This window comes from Triticum aestivum, chromosome 1A, assembly GCF_018294505.1.
Source record: "Triticum aestivum cultivar Chinese Spring chromosome 1A, IWGSC CS RefSeq v2.1, whole genome shotgun sequence".
Lineage (NCBI taxonomy): Eukaryota > Viridiplantae > Streptophyta > Magnoliopsida > Poales > Poaceae > Triticum > Triticum aestivum.
In genome coordinates, this window is record NC_057794.1 from 543024005 (window position 1) to 543041104 (window position 17100).

Genomic DNA, 17100 nt, shown 5'->3' on the forward strand with positions numbered 1-17100 from the left:
ATTCATCCACGTATGGATCATCGAACTCACTTACCTCATTATCACATAAAATAACGTTCATCGATATGCTTCTCAACATGCCATGAAACTAACTAAATGCAAAACATGCCAAGACACTCATCATATCAAAAGTTCAAACATGCTTGCCTGGTTCGGAGTAGTTGGAGCCTAGCTCGGTGAAGTTCGCGGCTCCGTCACCTCCTTCGGTATCTACGGTATAAAGAAAATATATGCGCTATCGTAAATACCAAGGAGTGCACAGAAAGTATACCAAATATTTTTCAAATAAATCTGATAAAAAACTAGACAAAATTTTAAAGAGAACAGAAGAAGAATCAATCAAAAATACTTTTCTGTTTAAAAGTTATAAAGGTTTTTGTCCAGAGACTCATCTGTAATGAAATAGAAGATTTCCAGGGGTTAGTTTATAAAAACAGAAAACGCTTCGGCAGAAACTACGCCAGCCCAAAGAGAAAACACATTCCGCCCGAAGGCGCTTCCAGAAAACGATTCAGAGGAGAGAGCAGAGAGGCTGACGGTGGGGTCCCACTTGTCAGGTTTAAACATTCAAACGGGGCGGACGAAGCTCATCGGCGCCCGAGAGCCGCGGTGGTCGCCGGCGGCGATCCACGGCGAGGCAGGGAGATCAGGGAGTACCTCCGTGCTCAGGGCGCCATTCCGCGTCGATTGGTGGTGGTGGCGGTCGCCGGCGAGCACTATGTCGACGGCGGCCCCTGCTTCGGCGGACGGTGGTTCGGACGAAGATGGAGCTCGCCGGAGAGGGATGCAAGGTTCAAATTGACGAGGGGGTTAGAGTGCTAGGTGTGGAAGAGGGCTACGGACGAGGTTTGGGCGCCGGAGATGGCCTCACCAGAGTGAATCAAGCTGGAGGCCGAGGCGGGGCGAGGCGGCCGGAGCTGGGGGAGAAGACCTCCTCGAGGTCCCCCTAGTGGCCTGGCGGGGTGTTGGTGAGGAGTGGTGATGCTGCGTGCACGAGAGTGAGCTCGGGGCCCCTTTATATAGGCGGTCCGAGGCGGTTGCCGTGAACGAGGATCACCGGCGAGTGATTACGGTGGCGCAGTGCTCGGTCGGGGTGGTTAGGGGGTCGAGCGTCATCACGGGGGTTCAATGGGTCTGTTTTGGTGCTAAACTGGCCGGGTTTGGGTGTTAAGGGCGAGCTCGACGGAACGGGGATGGCGCGGGCCCGTCGGCGGCGGAGAGCGCGTCCCGTGCTTGCCGGCCACGGTGGCTGTGCCACGGGCGTGCGCTGGCGTGCATGAGGCCACGCGGAGAGCCAGGGGGCTTTAGGCGGCGCTGAACGGCGTTCTGCCGTGGTGTGTCTCCTGTCGGCCGCCACGAGAGGTCCCGACGCTGCAGAAGACGCCGGCGAGGGCGGGCCAGCGAGCTACCGATGCCAGGTAGGCTCCACGCACGCGTGTGAAGCTTCGGACAAGAGGAAGAGGCGGCGAGGAACGTGCCATGGGCACTGTGGCCGCGTGACTGAAACTGACGGACGAAGACGACACTGAAGACTGAACTTACTGAATTTGCAAAGGAACAGTGTAGCTCAGGTGTTCGACAGAATGAAAATGGCATCTAGGGATTTTTCCTTGAGCTGATACTTGGTGGAGTGGCTTCTTATTGCTCAAATAGGTTGCCTGAATTTTGGTGGAATTTTTGGAGTAGTGTAGATATGAATTTCATCAAATTTGGCAAATCTAGTCCAAACTTGCAGAGACTGAATTTTGAAAAATTTGAAAAGAGAAGGAGTGGATCAAGATGGTTCTGAGTTGTGGGTACAAAGGACTATCCAGGGGAGTTGGTGTGAGGTCAAAACTCAAGTGAAAAAGAGTACTTGCTTTGAAAATCACTAAGGCTCCAAATAATTTTCAGAATTGATTTGAGAGGGAAAATAATTAGAATAAAATCCAAAACTTGTTTGGATTAGTTGGGACAGAGAACTTAGGTTGATCACAAGGTGTAGGGGAGATTTTGGAGGGTTTTACCACATGGGAACAATGCAAAGTCAAGGGTGGTTCCAAGATATGAAAATCCTCAAATTTTCATAGAGCTTCATTTTAAAAGAAAAATAATTTAAACTCCCAAAAATAAATTTTGAGAGGGAACCAACAGAGAAGAAGTTTTCAAAAGATCAACCACCAAAGTTTGAAAAAAATAAAATCCTTGCCAAGGCAAAGGAAGTTTTTAAGTGGAAGGTTTTTTCTGAAAAAGAAAAATTTTAAATAGGCCTCTCCTCAAAAACCACAAAGTTTTTGATAAAAACCAAATAAAAATTTTGGAGTGTCACAACACCTACCCCCTTAGGAAAAATCTCGTCCCCGAGATTTCAGCTGATCCTTAAATAGGTGTGGATGCTCAGTCCGAAGAAAATCCTCGCTTTCCCAAGTTGCTTCACTGTCGGTGTGATTGCTCCACTGGACTTTGAAAAACTTGATGGTCTTCTGTCGGGTCCTCCTTTCAGATTCCTCTAATATTCTTACGGGACGTTCTCGATAAGTGAGGTCTGGCTGCACATCAATGTTTTCATGGGATACTTGTTTCTCTGGGTTGCTTACGTACTTCCTCAATTGCGAGACATGGAACACGTCGTGGACATCGGATAATTCCTCGGGTAAGTCTAGCTGGTAGGCTACAGTGCCTCTTCGTGCCACTATGCAGAATGGTCCAATGAATCTTGGTGCTAACTTTCCTTTAATCTTAAATCGTTGCAATCCTCTCATAGGGGATACTCTCAGGTATACGAACTCACCGGGTTCGAAGCTGACCCTACGATGTTTCTGATCATAATAACTCTTCTGTCGACTTTGAGCGGTCTTAAGTCGGTCTCTGATTAGCTTGACCTTTTCCTCGGCTTCTCTGAGCATGTCTGGTCCGAAGATGCGGCTGTCTCCGGTCTCTGACCAATTTAACGGGGTACGACATCTCGTCCGTACAAAGCCTCAAATGGTGCCATTTGTAGGCTGGCCTGGTAGCTATTGTTATACGCGAACTCGGCGTATGGCAGGCTTTCTTCCCAACTGGTTCCATATGTGAGGACACATGCTCTCAGCATGTCTTCTAAAATTTGGTTTACGCGTTCAGTTTGTCCATCAGTCTGTGGATGGTATGCGGTACTGAAGGCTAGTTGGGTTCCCAGAGCCTGTTGTAAATGCTCCCAAAATCTTGAGACGAACTGAGTGCCTCTGTCGGATATTATAGTCTTCGGGACACCGTGCAGACAAACTATGCGGGAAAGATAAATCCTGGCAAGCCTCTGAGTGGTGTAGGTTGTCTTCACTGGAATAAAGTGTGCCACTTTGGTCAACCTGTCAGTGATGACCCATATGGCATCATTCCCGTGTCGTGACCGAGGTAGTCCGACAATAAAATCCATCCCTATTTCGTCCCATTTCCACTCAGGTATTTTGTTAGGTTGCAGTAGTCCGGCTGGTCTCTGATGTTCAGCTTTTATGCGTTGACATGAGTCGCAACATGCAATGAAGGCGGCTATGTCCCTCTTCATACCGTGCCACCAAAATCTTTCCTGAATATCCTTATACATTTTGGTTCCTCCAGGGTGGATCGAATATGGAGTGGTGTGTGCTTCAGCTAAAATTTGCTGTTTAAGGTCTTCTATGTTTGGCACGCATAGCCTTTCTCCGTACCATAATATTCCTTCATTGTCTATGACGAATTCCGAGGCCTTGCCCATACTCAACTTTCTTTTAATTCCTTCAATGCTGGGGTGACCGGGCTGAGCTTCTTTAATTTTCTCCACAAGGTTGGGTTGTATTTCCAAGTTTGATATGGTGCCTTCTGCTACCATTATCAAGTTGAGCTTGGCAAATTCTTGATGGAATTCGGGCCTCAAGCTGTGCAGATAGTTTCCGTCGGAGCTGGGGTTCCGACTCAGGGCATCGGCCACTACATTTGCTTTCCCTGGATGGTAATGGATCCCAACATCATAATCCTTTACCAATTCCAACCAGCGTCGTTGCCGTAAATTTAGTTCTGGCTGCGTGAAAATATATTTGAGACTTTTGTGGTCCGTATATATTTCACATCGATTCCCAAGTAAGAAATGCCTCCATTCCTTGAGTGCATGAATAACTGCTGCCATTTCTAAGTCATGAGTGGGATAATTTTCCTCATGCTTGCGAAGTTGCCTTGAAGCGTAGGCGACAACCTTGCCTTCTTGCATCAACACGCATCCGAGACCCTTTCTGGACGCGTCACAATATACTTCAAAATTCTTGTGTATGTCGGGTACAATTAATACCGGTGCTGTTGTTAATTTCCGCTTTAGCTCTTGGAAACTTTTCTCGCAGGCTTCTGTCCACTCAAACTTCTTATCTTTCTTGAGCAATTGTGTCATAGGCTTGGCTATGGTGGAAAATCCTTCAATAAATCTGCGGTAATATCCTGCCATTCCCAAGAAACTCCGTATGTCCGTTACGCTGGCTGGTGATTTCCAGTCAAGTACGGCCTTAACTTTCTCTGGGTCCACTGCGATACCGTCTTGAGTCAGCACGTGGCCTAGAAAACCTACTTGTCTTAGCCAAAATTCGCACTTGCTGAACTTGGCATACAATTGGTGTTTTCTTAGCTCTCCTAGCACAATCCTGAGATGTTCTGCGTGCTCTTCTGGTGTCTTGGAGTATACCAGAATATCGTCGATGAATACCACGACGAACTTGTCCATAAACTTCATAAATACTTTGTTCATGAGGTGAACAAAATATGCTGGGGCGTTAGTTAATCCAAATGGCATCACTGTGAACTCGTACAGTCCATATCTGGAGGTGAAGGCTGTTTTGGGGATATCTTCCGTTCGCACCTTCAATTGATGGTATCCTGACCTTAAGTCAATTTTTGAGAATACTTTGGCCTGAGCGAGCTGATCAAATAAATCATTTATTCTTGGCATCGGGTATTTGTTTTTGACTGTGACCATGTTAAGTGCTCGATAGTCAATACACAATCTCAGTGTTCCATCCTTCTTTTTGGCGAATAAAATTGGTGATCCCCAAGGTGAGGAGCTGGCTCGAATGTATCCTTTTTCCAGTAATTCCTTTATTTGCTTCTTCAACTCGACCAACTCGGATGGTGCCATTCTGTATGGTTTCTTGTATATGGGGGCGGTTCCTGGTGCTAGCTCAATGCGGAATTCTATTTCTCGGTCCGGTGGCATGCCTGGCAGCTCTTCAGGGAATACATCTGGAAATTCACACACTACTGGAACCTTGTTTAGCTCAGAAACGTCCACCTTATTTAATCTCGGTTGCCGGGGTCTTCTTCCTTCCTTGGCTGATACTCTTATTGTCTTCCCTTGGTGGTGTGTGAGAATCACGGTCCTGTTGAAACAGTCGATGAAACCTTTATTGGTGGTTAGCCAATCCATTCCTAGGATGACATCCAGTCCTTTATTTTCCAATACAATAGGATTTGCGTGAAACTCCAATCCTTCGAACTCAATGACCACATTCTGACAGTAATTCTGAGAAACTTGCTGAATCCCAGGGGACTTGATGATCATGGATTTCTCCAAAGGAAGTATCGAAAATTATTTTGCAAAGCAAAACTTTTCGAAATGAAAGAGTGAGAAGCTCCAGAATCAAACAAAACCATTGCAGGTATTGTGTTGACAGGAAACGTACCGAGTACGATATCCGGAGCATTTTGTGCCTCCTCTTTGGTTACGTGGTTCAGATGACCCTTCCTGTGGTTATTGTTGGGATTGAAATTGTTTCGCTTGGGTGCTGAATTATTGCCGCCGTTGTTCGGCTTTGGGGTTGAACTCCTTGGCTTGGGGCACTGTTTGGCATAGTGCCCTTCTTCTCCACAAGCGTAACAAGTAACGCCGGGGCGATAGGTGAATTCCTTGTCCCTTGCATGAAAATTCTTGATTGGGCGTGAGGCATTGGATGAGAATTTGTGTGTCCCACCCTTTTGAAAATCTGTCTTGCTTCGGTGATTGCGAGCGAGATTCGTCTGGTCCCTTTTTCGTTTGCGGATATCTTCCAGACTGCGTCTCTCATTTTCCAGAGTAATGGCTTTGTCCACCAGTGTTTTAAAATCAGGAAAAGTGTGCACGACCAGTTGGCATTTAAGCGCGGGCGCCAGACCGTCAAGGAATTTCTCCATCTTCTTGATTTCAGTCATACGTTCCTCATTGGCGTAGCGGGATAATAGGGTAAATTGACTGTTGTAATCTGACACTGTCATGTTCCTTTGTTTGAGGTCATCGAATTCTCTCTTCTTGATTTTCATAATACTCTTAGGAATATGTGCACCACGGAAACCTTCCTTGAAATCATCCCAGGTTATGTCAGTTTTCGTTGGGATGCATGTGCAGAAAATTCTCCCACCACGATGCGGCTGCTCCTGTGAGATAGTGTGGAGCATATAGTACTTTCTCGAGATCTGAACATTTTGCAATAATTAATTTCCTCTCCATATCTCGAAGCCAGTCCTCGGCTTCAAGAGGCTTGTCAGTGTGAGAAAATGTTTGAGGACGTGTCTTTTGTAGCTCAGATAACTTGGAATGCTGTTGATACTGTCCATGGTGATTTCCCATGTTGATGACTTGGTTCATCATCTCCCGATGTTGTTGCTGACTCTGCTCATAAAGGCGGCACATTTGTGAAAGTGCCGATTCACTGCCCTGTTGGCTTGACTGTCCCTGAGTGAACTCGTTGTCGGGTTGTGTATCATAATTTTCCTCTGGTGGAGTTGGCATGGAGCGTGTCCAAAGACGAGACATTTTTCACTCTGGGGATATATTTTTGTAAAACTCATAAGAAAAGCGGAAAGAGTCGCAAAACAAAACCATAAATGCATAAAGTTGGCAGATATAATTAAATATCCAAGCTTACTTAAGAAAAACAAATCGACTTGCGCACGGAGAAGGACTGCTCATTACATATCTTATACGCGGGCGGTAATTATACAATACATCACTCAGGATATGCGTACATAATCATGACATGTTATTTAGGCTAGTGCACTCCTCCAGATCCTACATGATGTGCAAACATGCTACTTCTCACAACCTATGTACATATCTTACAAAGCGGTACAATACACGGCAGCTAAGCGTACTCAGGCGGAGATGTTGACGATCTCCTTTGCCCTGCCGAGGGCGAGGCGTAGCGAGGTTGGGGACTCGACTTCCTCCTCGCTAATAGGCTCCATACGTGTAGTGTTGCGCAGAGCGGACGCAGCGGTTGCCAGGGGCGGAGCAACACGTACAGGAGTGGGCGCGAAGGTTGGTGCAGTGCGTGCTGGAGTGGGCGCAATGACTTGGTTGAATTCTTCGGTAGAAGGCAGGCGACGAGCAGGCGTAAAAGATGCTGATGACGAGACAAAAGTCAGTGGCGGAGCGATGGGTAGGAGCTCCCTCCTGTTGGCAGCACAGCCATGGACCGAGTCCATGCGGGTAGCTACGAAGTCGTCCACCAGGTTGTCAAAGGCTGCCTCCAGGGCCCGGAGATACTCAATGAGCATCTCAAAAGCCTCGTCTCGTTCTCCTTTGGCGCAGGAGTATGCGTAGTGACAGGTGTAAGGCACATGGCACGGAAGATAACGGTAACGACGAGTCTTCATCACGGGAAGGACATCCCTGAGACGAGCTATCGCCTCGCGGGCTGCCATCTGCATAGCATGCCTCTCCGTAGGCATGGCTCTTCCCACGAACCGGAAGCGGCGTAACTCACCACGCCCTCCCTTGAACTGCACCACGGCCTGGTGCATGGTCAGACTGTCGTTGACTCGATGCTGGCAGAGTGTGAAGACTGGGCGTACGGATGGCCCCATCGCGACCTGAACGATGAAAGAAAGAAGCTTGACGAACCCATCGGGTACGTTGGCGAAGGTCTGAGACTCGCAGCTGTTGTCGGCCATCTACAAAAGTAGGCAAAAATTCTGCATGGTCAGATCATAAATTTATGCTGACTGACAGAAAATGACTACAATTGCAAAAATATAAATTAGCTCTATCATGGTAATAACCAATTAGCGATCGCACCTAGTGGCTTCCTACAGTCAGCCTGGCTCTGATACCAAGCTTGTCACGGACCGGTTTTCCAATAAAAATATTTATTGAGAAACCAATCTTTTGAGTCCAGTATGAGAGAAATTCTCCTCACTGGTAGACAATTTCTTGATACAATAAGCCAGTAGCATAAAATATATTACAGGGTTGAACTACGGTTGCTCAACCAAATTATTACAAGCACGCCAATAATTATACATAATGGCGGACATGACACAGTGGTGTGGAGACATACTACTGACTCGAGGATAGGGCGGTGGTGGAAAAACACAGCGGGGAGAGAAATACAAGACTCTAAGAGTATCATCTCATCGAGCGTCGAGGTGAGGCTCGATGAATTTATTTGGTAGCGGAAGCGGATATAAAACAGTGACCAAATCTAGGGTCGCACGAGACTGACTGGGACTCCTCTAAGTGTCGGACTCGCTATCGAACTCTTCATCCATGAAATCGCCTTCGTCAGCATCTGGCCAAATCAACAAGCCAGTGAGTACTTTGAAAGTACTCGCAAGACAGTTCGGACGTAAGATATAACAAATGCATGCATGGATGCGTCATGAATATATTCACCAATGTTCATTCAAAATTATCATAACAAGGTAAGTAAAAGGGAAACGGCGGTAGTCCGCCTGAAATCCCAACAAAACATAAATAATTTCCGATCGGGTGTCTGAAGCGACGCCTCGAAAGGTGAACAAATAAATATAAGGAAAAAGATGCCACAGTCGGGCGTCTTAGCGACACCACATAAAGGATTTAAAAGAAATACCTCAGTCGGACGTCGGGGCGACGTCACAGAAAGGGCTTTAAAAGAAATGCCACAGTCGGACGTCGGGGCGACATCACAGAAAGGGCTTTAAAAGAAATGCCACAGTCGGACGTCGGGGCGACATCACAGAAAGGGCTTTAAAAGAAATGCCACAGTCGGACGTCGGGGCGACATCACAGAAAGGGCTTTAAAATAAATGCCACAGTCGGACGTCGGGGCGACATCACAGAAAGGGCTTTAAAAGAAATGCCACAGTCGGACGTCGGGGCGACATCACAGAAAGGGCTTTAAAAGAAATGCCACAGTCGGACGTCGGGGCGACATCACAGAAAGGGCTTTAAAAGAAATGCCACAGTCGGACGTCGGGGCGACATCACAGAAAGGGCTTTAAAAGAAATGCCACAGTCGGACGTCGGGGCGACATCACAGAAAGGGCTTTAAAAGAAATGCCACAGTCGGACGTCGGGGCGACATCACAGAAAGGGCATTTAAAAGAAATGCCACAGTCGGACGTCGGGGCGACATCACAGAAAGGGCTTTATGGGCCGATAAATAATAATCATAATAAACTTTTAATTCATAAGAATAAAAGGGTTAGTCCATCCACAGGAATATCACTTAACCGGAATTATCACTCATGCGAAACACCGGGGTCTCTGTCATCAACACTGTCATTGTTAGGACAAGATAATACGAATGTGGACATGGAATAGATGATTTGGAGGGATATATGACTCTGCAGAGTTTGTACAAAACTATTCCCACAGCCAACGGATTTCCGTAGTCACGAAGGACTAGTTCCGTTTACGGTATTTCGGAAGAAAACACAGCTAACCAGTACACACCCATCATACCTCTCGATGCTAGGAATCACCCTAGACATCGTCCAAGAAAAACTTTTGAGACGGGGAGATAACAATCTTGAATAGCATGGGATCAAATTTATATACGCGCGCTCTAAGGGGTGCCCCCCTCTCGGTCCCAACCGGAAACACCCATGCCCCCTGACCGGATGACTGGCTTTAATCCAGGGCCATGGAACCATCATCACGGCCTCTCCTCTTTGGTGTGTACCATGAAAGCGGTTTGCAACTTACTAAACCATATTCCTTGCGGAAAACATGTGGTAGTACATGGAAGGAAATGAGAGGTACTGGACCGATACGGTTTGACGCTGAAGTCACATAGTCTGGCGTAAGACTGGCATGCTACAACACTTCCATCTTACCCATCCTCATGCCAACACATGGCCATTCATATTCACATTCATCCACGTATGGATCATCGAACTCACTTACCTCATTATCACATAAAATAACGTTCACCGATATGCTTCTCAACATGCCATGAAACTAACTAAATGCAAAACATGCCAAGACACTCATCATATCAAAAGTTCAAACATGCTTGCCTGGTTCGGAGTAGTCGGAGCCTAGCTCGGTGAAGTTCGCGGCTCCGTCACCTCCTTCGGTATCTACGGTATAAAGAAAATATATGCGCTATCGTAAATACCAAGGAGTGCACAGAAAGTATACCAAATATTTTTCAAATAAATCTGATAAAAAACTAGACAAAATTTTAAAGAGAACAGAAGAAGAATCAATCAAAAATACCTTTCTGTTTAAAAGTTATAAAGGTTTTTGTCCAGGGACTCATCTGTAATGAAACAGAAGATTTCCAGGGGTTAGTTTATAAAAACAGAAAACGCTTCGGCAGAAACTACGCCAGCCCAAAGAGAAAACGCATTCCGCCCGAAGGCGCTTCCAGAAAACGATTCAGAGGAGAGAGCAGAGAGGCTGACGGTGGGGTCCCACTTGTCAGGTTTAAACATTCAAACGGGGCGGACGAAGCTCGTCGGCGCCCGAGAGCCGCGGTGGTCGCCGGCGGCGATCCACGGCGAGGCAGGGAGATCGGGGAGTACCTCCGTGCTCAGGGCGCCATTCCGCGTCGATTGGTGGTGGTGGCGGTCGCCGGCGAGCACTGTGTCGACGGTGGCCCCTGCTCCGGCGGACGGTGGTTCGGACGAAGATGGAGCTCGCCGGAGAGGGCTGCAAGGTTCAAATTGACGAGGGGGTTAGAGTGCTAGGTGTGGAAGAGGGCTACGGACGAGGTTTGGGCGCCGGAGATGGCCTCACCAGAGTGAATCGAGCTGGAGGCCGAGGCGGGGCGAGGCGGCCGGAGCTGGGGAAGAAGACCTCCTCGGGGTCCCCCTAGTGGCCTGGCGGGGTGTTGGTGAGGAGTGGTGATGCTGCGTGCACGAGAGTGAGCTCGGGGCCCCTTTATATAGGCGGTCCGAGGCGGTTGCCGTGAACGAGGATCACCGGCGAGTGATTACGGTGGCGCAGTGCTCGGTCGGGGTGGTTAGGGGGTCGAGCGTCATCACGGGGGTTCAATGGGTCCGTTTTGGTGCTAAACTGGCCGGGGTTTGGGTGTTAAGGGCGAGCTCGACGGAACGGGGATGGCGCGGGCCCGTCGGCGGCGGAGAGCGCGTCCCGTGCTTGCCGGCCACGGTGGCTGTGCCACGGGCGTGCGCTGGCGTGCATGAGGCCACGCGGAGAGCCAGGGGGCTTTGGGCGGCGCTGAACGGCGTTCTGCCGTGGTGTGTCTCCTGTCGGCCGCCACGGGAGGTCCCGACGCTGCAGAAGACGCCGGCGAGGGCGGGCCAGCGAGCTACCAACGCCAGGTAGGCTCCACGCACGCGTGTGAAGCTTCGGACAAGAGGAAGAGGCGGCGAGGAACGTGCCAAGGGCACTGTGGCCGCGTGACTGAAACTGACGGACGAAGACGACACTGAAGACTGAACTTACTGAATTTGCAAAGGAACAGTGTAGCTTAGGTGTTCGACAGAATGAAAATGGCATCTAGGGATTTTTCCTTGAGCTGATACTTGGTGGAGTGGCTTCTCATTGCTCAAATAGGTTGCCTGAATTTTGGTGGAATTTTTGGAGTAGTGTAGATATGAATTTCATCAAATTTGGCAAATCTGGTCCAAACTTGCACAGACTGAATTTTGAAAAATTTGAAAAGAGAAGGAGTGGATCAAGATGGTTCTGAGTTGTGGGTACAAAGGACTATCCAGGGGAGTTGGTGTGAGGTCAAAACTCAAGTGAAAAAGAGTACTTCCTTTGAAAATCACTAAGGCTCCAAATAATTTTCAGAATTGATTTGAGAGGGGAAAATAATTAGAATAAAATCCAAAACTTGTTTGGATTAGTTGGGACAGAGAACTTAGGTTGATCACAAGGTGTAGGGGAGATTTTGGAGGGTTTTACCACATGGGAACAATGCAAAGTCAAGGGTGGTTCCAAGATATGAAAATCCTCAAATTTTCATAGAGCTTCATTTTAAAAGAAAAATAATTTAAACTCCCAAAAATAAATTTTGAGAGGGAACCAACAGAGAAGAAGTTTTCAAAAGATCAACCACCAAAGTTTGAAAAAAATAAAATCCTTGCCAAGGCAAAGGAAGTTTTTAAGTGGAAGGTTTTTTTTTGAAAAAGAAAAATTTTAAATAGCCTCTCCTCAAAAACCACAAAGTTTTTGATAAAAACCAAATAAAAATTTTGGAGTGTCACAGCAACTCTCCCACTCGGGGGCTTAGCTGCAGTCTAGTACTCGCCTAAGTTCTCCCACTCAGAGACTTAGCTGTAGTCAGGCACTCGCCTAGGTTTGAAAAATCCTACCGAGTGGGGAGCAACCCTCCCACTCGGGGGCTTAGCTGCAGTCAGGCACTCGCCTAAGTTTGAAAAATCCTACCGAGTGGAGAGCAACCCTCCCACTCGGGGGCTTAGCTGCAGTCCGGTACTCCCTAAGTTCTCCCACTCAGAGACTTAGCTGCAGTCAGGCACTCGCCTAAGTTTGAAAAATCCTACCGAGTGGAGAGCAACCCTCCCACTCGGGGGCTTAGCTGCAGTCTAGTACTCGCCTAAGTTCTCCCACTCAGAGACTTAGCTGCAGTCAGGCACTCGCCTAAGTTTGAAAAATCCTACCGAGTGGAGAGCAACTCTCCCGCTCGGGGGCTTAGCTGCAGTCCAGTACTCGCCTAAGTTCTCCCACTCAGAGACTTAGGTGCAGTTAGGCACTCGCCTAAGTTTGAAAAATCCTACCGAGTGGAGAGCAACCCTCCCACTCGGGGGCTTAGCTGCAGTCCAGAACTCGCCTAAGTTCTCCCACTCAGAGACTTAGCTACAGTCAGGCACTCGCCTAAGTTTGAAAAATCCTACCGAGTGGAGAGCAACTCTCCCGCTCGGGGGCTTAGCTGCAGTCCAGTACTCGCCTAAGTTCTCCCACTCAGAGACTTAGCTGCAGTCAGGCACTCGCCTAAGTTTGAAAAATCCTACCGAGTGGAGAGCAACCCTCCCACTCGGGGGCTTAGCTGCAGTCCAGTACTCGCCTAAGTTCTCCCACTCAGAGACTTAGCTATAGTCAGGCACTCGCCTAAGTTCAAAAAACCCTACCGAGTGGAGAGCAACCCTCCCACTCGGGGGCTTAGCTGCAGTCCAGTACTCGCCTAAGTTCTCCCACTCAGAGACTTAGCTGCAGTCAGGCACTCGCCTAAGTTTGAAAAAATCCTACCGAGTGGAGAGCAACCCTCCCACTCGGGGGCTTAGCTGCAGTCCAGTACTCGCCTAAGTTCTCCCACTCAGAGACTTAGCTGCAGTCAGGCACTCGCCTAAGTTTGAAAAATCCTACCGAGTGGAGAGCGACCCTCCCACTCGGGGGCTTAGCTGCAGTCGAGTATTCACCTAAGTTCTCCCAAACACATCTCAATCCTCAAGGACGACGAGGGGCAGGTGGACTGCCACCTTCTCCTGGAGAGCTTCGCCACAAATACAATGTGCGATTCATTCCGCTCTACAGTAACGAAGTACGAGTCGACTGCCACCTTCTCCTGGAGAGCTTCGCCACAAATACAATGCGCGATTCATCCCGCGCTACAGTAATGAAGTACGAGTCGAATGCCACCTTCTCCTGGAGAGCTTCGCCACAAATACAATGCGCAATTCATCCCGCTCTACAGTAATGAAGTACGGGTCGACTGCCCCCCCCCCCTTCCCCTATGGAGCTTCGCCACAAATACAAGGCATGGGTCGACTACTTCCCCCTCCTTCGGAGCTGTGCTGTGAATACAGAAAGTTGTCTCGAATAAAGATTGGGTTCACTCAGCAGGAGATTCATAAAGATATTCAACGGTAAACCAAGTTCAGATAAAATCCTAAGGTTCTGGATCACGGTTCGAGGTACTCGGGCATGCGGCCCAAAAAAGTTTAACGGTTACAAAAACCACTCGGCATTCCGAGCCAAATTTAAGGTGGGACGTAAGAGTTTGTTCACTCCACGGGAGGAGGGCTGGCAGGCTCGACGAACTCATCCAGTTCGACGCCGTCGGCTATCCGAGTGGCTGCAGTGATGAAAGTCTCCATAAAGGTTTGGAAGTCATGCTTCTGGGTGTTGGCGACCTTGATTGCTGCCAGCATTTCTTGTCGCACCTCCTTGTAGTGGACACGAACCAAGGACAAAGCCACATCAGCGCCACACCGAGCAGAAGACTTCTTCCACTCCTCACTCGGTCAGGGATTCCGTTAAGTCGAGTCATCAGAGACTCGAGATCGTTTCGGAGTGTAGCCTCTGGCCAAAGTGCCGGGTCGATCCGTGACATGGAGACCTTCAGTCGAGCCAAGTAATCCACAGCACCGTGAATGCGAGATTCCAGTCGGAGCAAATTCATGGCGGCTTCATCTTTCACGGGAGAATTGATTGGATCCAAACCTGGTTCGATCCGCCTAGTCTCCTCTTCAAAGTTCTGGCAAAACTCTGCATTCACGATCCAAGGATAAGTCAATTTTCATACACTGAGTCGACACAAAAAAAATCAGTCGGAACCAAATGTGCACCTTCAAGCTTGATATACAACTTCTTGGCAAGGCTCCTCAGGTAGCTCTCCAGATCGTCCCTCCTACGAGCGACGCCTTCCATCTTTTCGGTCAGGATGAGGTTCTCCTTCTTCCAATGTGTGCACTCCCTGTTGGCTTCATTCAGAGCAATCTTCAGCCTGGTATTCTCTTCTTCCAACTGGTCGACTGAAGCCAGCTTATGTTCGGCCAGAGCGGTCCTGTCGTCAGCCTCCTTCTAGACAGCAGACAAATCCTGATCCTTTTTCGCCAAAGCCTCTCTCAGTTTTTCTGCAAAGAAATGATGATTGATTTAGAAATAGCAGAAGGGTGCTCGGGCCTAAAACTGACCAGTCGACAGACTTGTCTTACCGGCGGTGCCGTCTCTGACCGTCTGCAGTTCTGTCCTGGCCACCTCCAAGTCAAGTTTCAGTTGAATCTGCTGACTTTGCAAATCAGCGAAGCGAGCCCCAAGATCACAAGATTTCTGAAATCAAAGGGGAGAAATTATTCCACAGCAAAAAGCGACAAATACTAAGACTATAGTCGACTGCCCGCAGTCCACCATAGTCTCGGGGACTACACCCAGTGGGTGCACTTTGCGTGCCCCCACCGGTTCTGACTCCACTCGACCGGATCGCTGGAGTCAAGTTCAAAAAAAAGAGAGAGAGACAAAGTAGAACTCATACCACAGTCGACTGCCAGCAGTCGACCGCGGTCTCGGGAACTACACCCAGTGGGTGCACTGTGCGTGCCCCCACCGGTTCTGATTCCACTCGACCGGATCGAGCGGAAGAAACAAACTACCAGTTCAGTTTTACTCGACAAAATACAAAGACTACGGTCGACTGCCAGCAGTCCGTCCAAAAAATTCAATCGACACACCCAGTGGGTGTACAGATGAAAAGATTTCCGGAAAGAATCTTCAGATAGCATATCCTAACAGAACAAGCGGCGACCAACTAACCTGAACATTGCTCTGGAGAGCCGAGCTAGCATCATAGGCGGCTTGGCTAGCGTCCCGCACCGTCTTCATCTGGCGTATGGCTTCCCTAGCAGCATTCACCTTGTCCTCCGGGACATGGTGAGTTGCAAAAAGTGAAGGCGGGTCGACAGGGGCCTGAGCAGTCGAAGAAGAAGGCAAGGCACTCGACAGGGGTTCCACGAAGGTAACAGAACCCTGATTGACGTCACCAGTGTCTTGAACGACTGGTTCCGCCCTCGGCGTCGACTGCAGCGCCTCACTTACAGGAGCTCGCCTACTCTTCCTTGTCAAAGACCTCTCGAGCTCTTCATCATCATCAGGGAGGTCAATAATGTTGGGAGATGTACCAAGTTCAAATTGCCAAAATCACGTCACCCAATGATGCACAATACAGTTGAATCGACCAAAGAAAGATAGTATGGCAGAAATCATACTCGGATTAGAAGTAACCGCATCCTCCATCACCTCATCATCATCCCTGTAAGTTGAGGTCCCGGAAGTGGCAGCGCTAACAATTCCAAAGCTCGTCCAGTTAAAACAAGAAAAATAAACAGCGCGGAGCGTTGAGTGAATACAAGGAGAAACACTCACGCGGAGGCAACAGGGATATCGATCTTGATCTTCAGCAGCGCCTTCCGAGTCTTCGGTTCTGCAACTTTGGGGTGCTTTGGCGCTTTCTCGGTCGTGGTTGGTGAAGAGATCCAAGGACGCTTCAAAGACTGACCAGCCTGAGCAGTCGCCTTGTCACGGGCGCTCGGCCGATCCTGGTCAAGCTTGGATCGCCTCTCTATGCGAGGAGGCGGCTCGACTTCTTCTTCATCACTCGAGTCGTCGCTTCCTCCATCCCCTTCACCATCGAAAGTCCACTCGCCACTTTCGCCACCACTCGCCTCGCCTTCCAGAGCTTGCTCTTGCTCCCCGTTGGGCATCGAATACATTTCAATAATGGCCTGAAAGAAAGCAGGGAGAACAAAGTCAATCGACGCAATACAGACAGCTACGCAAGTGAATTCAGATTACAAGCAAAAACTCAGAATCAGACCTGCTCTGGTACACGCGACTGGTCGAATGGGGGAACTCTCCTGGCTCCTCTGGGGTTGTCCTTGTTCCCGGTAATGCTCGACATCCACTTCTCCAGCGTGTCATCATCGACCTCCTCCGGGTGGATCCGAGTGGAGTCTTCTAGGCCCGAGTACATCCACATCGGGTGGTCTCGGGCTTGGAGAGGCTGGATGCGCCGCTGAAGGAAGACCTCCAAGAGATCCATACCAGTGACCCCGTCACGAATGAGCTGGACCACTCAGTTGACCAACACCTTCACGTGCGCCTTCTCCTCCGGGAGCACTTTCAAAGGGGAGGGTTTTTCCACTCGGTCCATGGTAAAGGGAGGGAGGCCAGTCGAT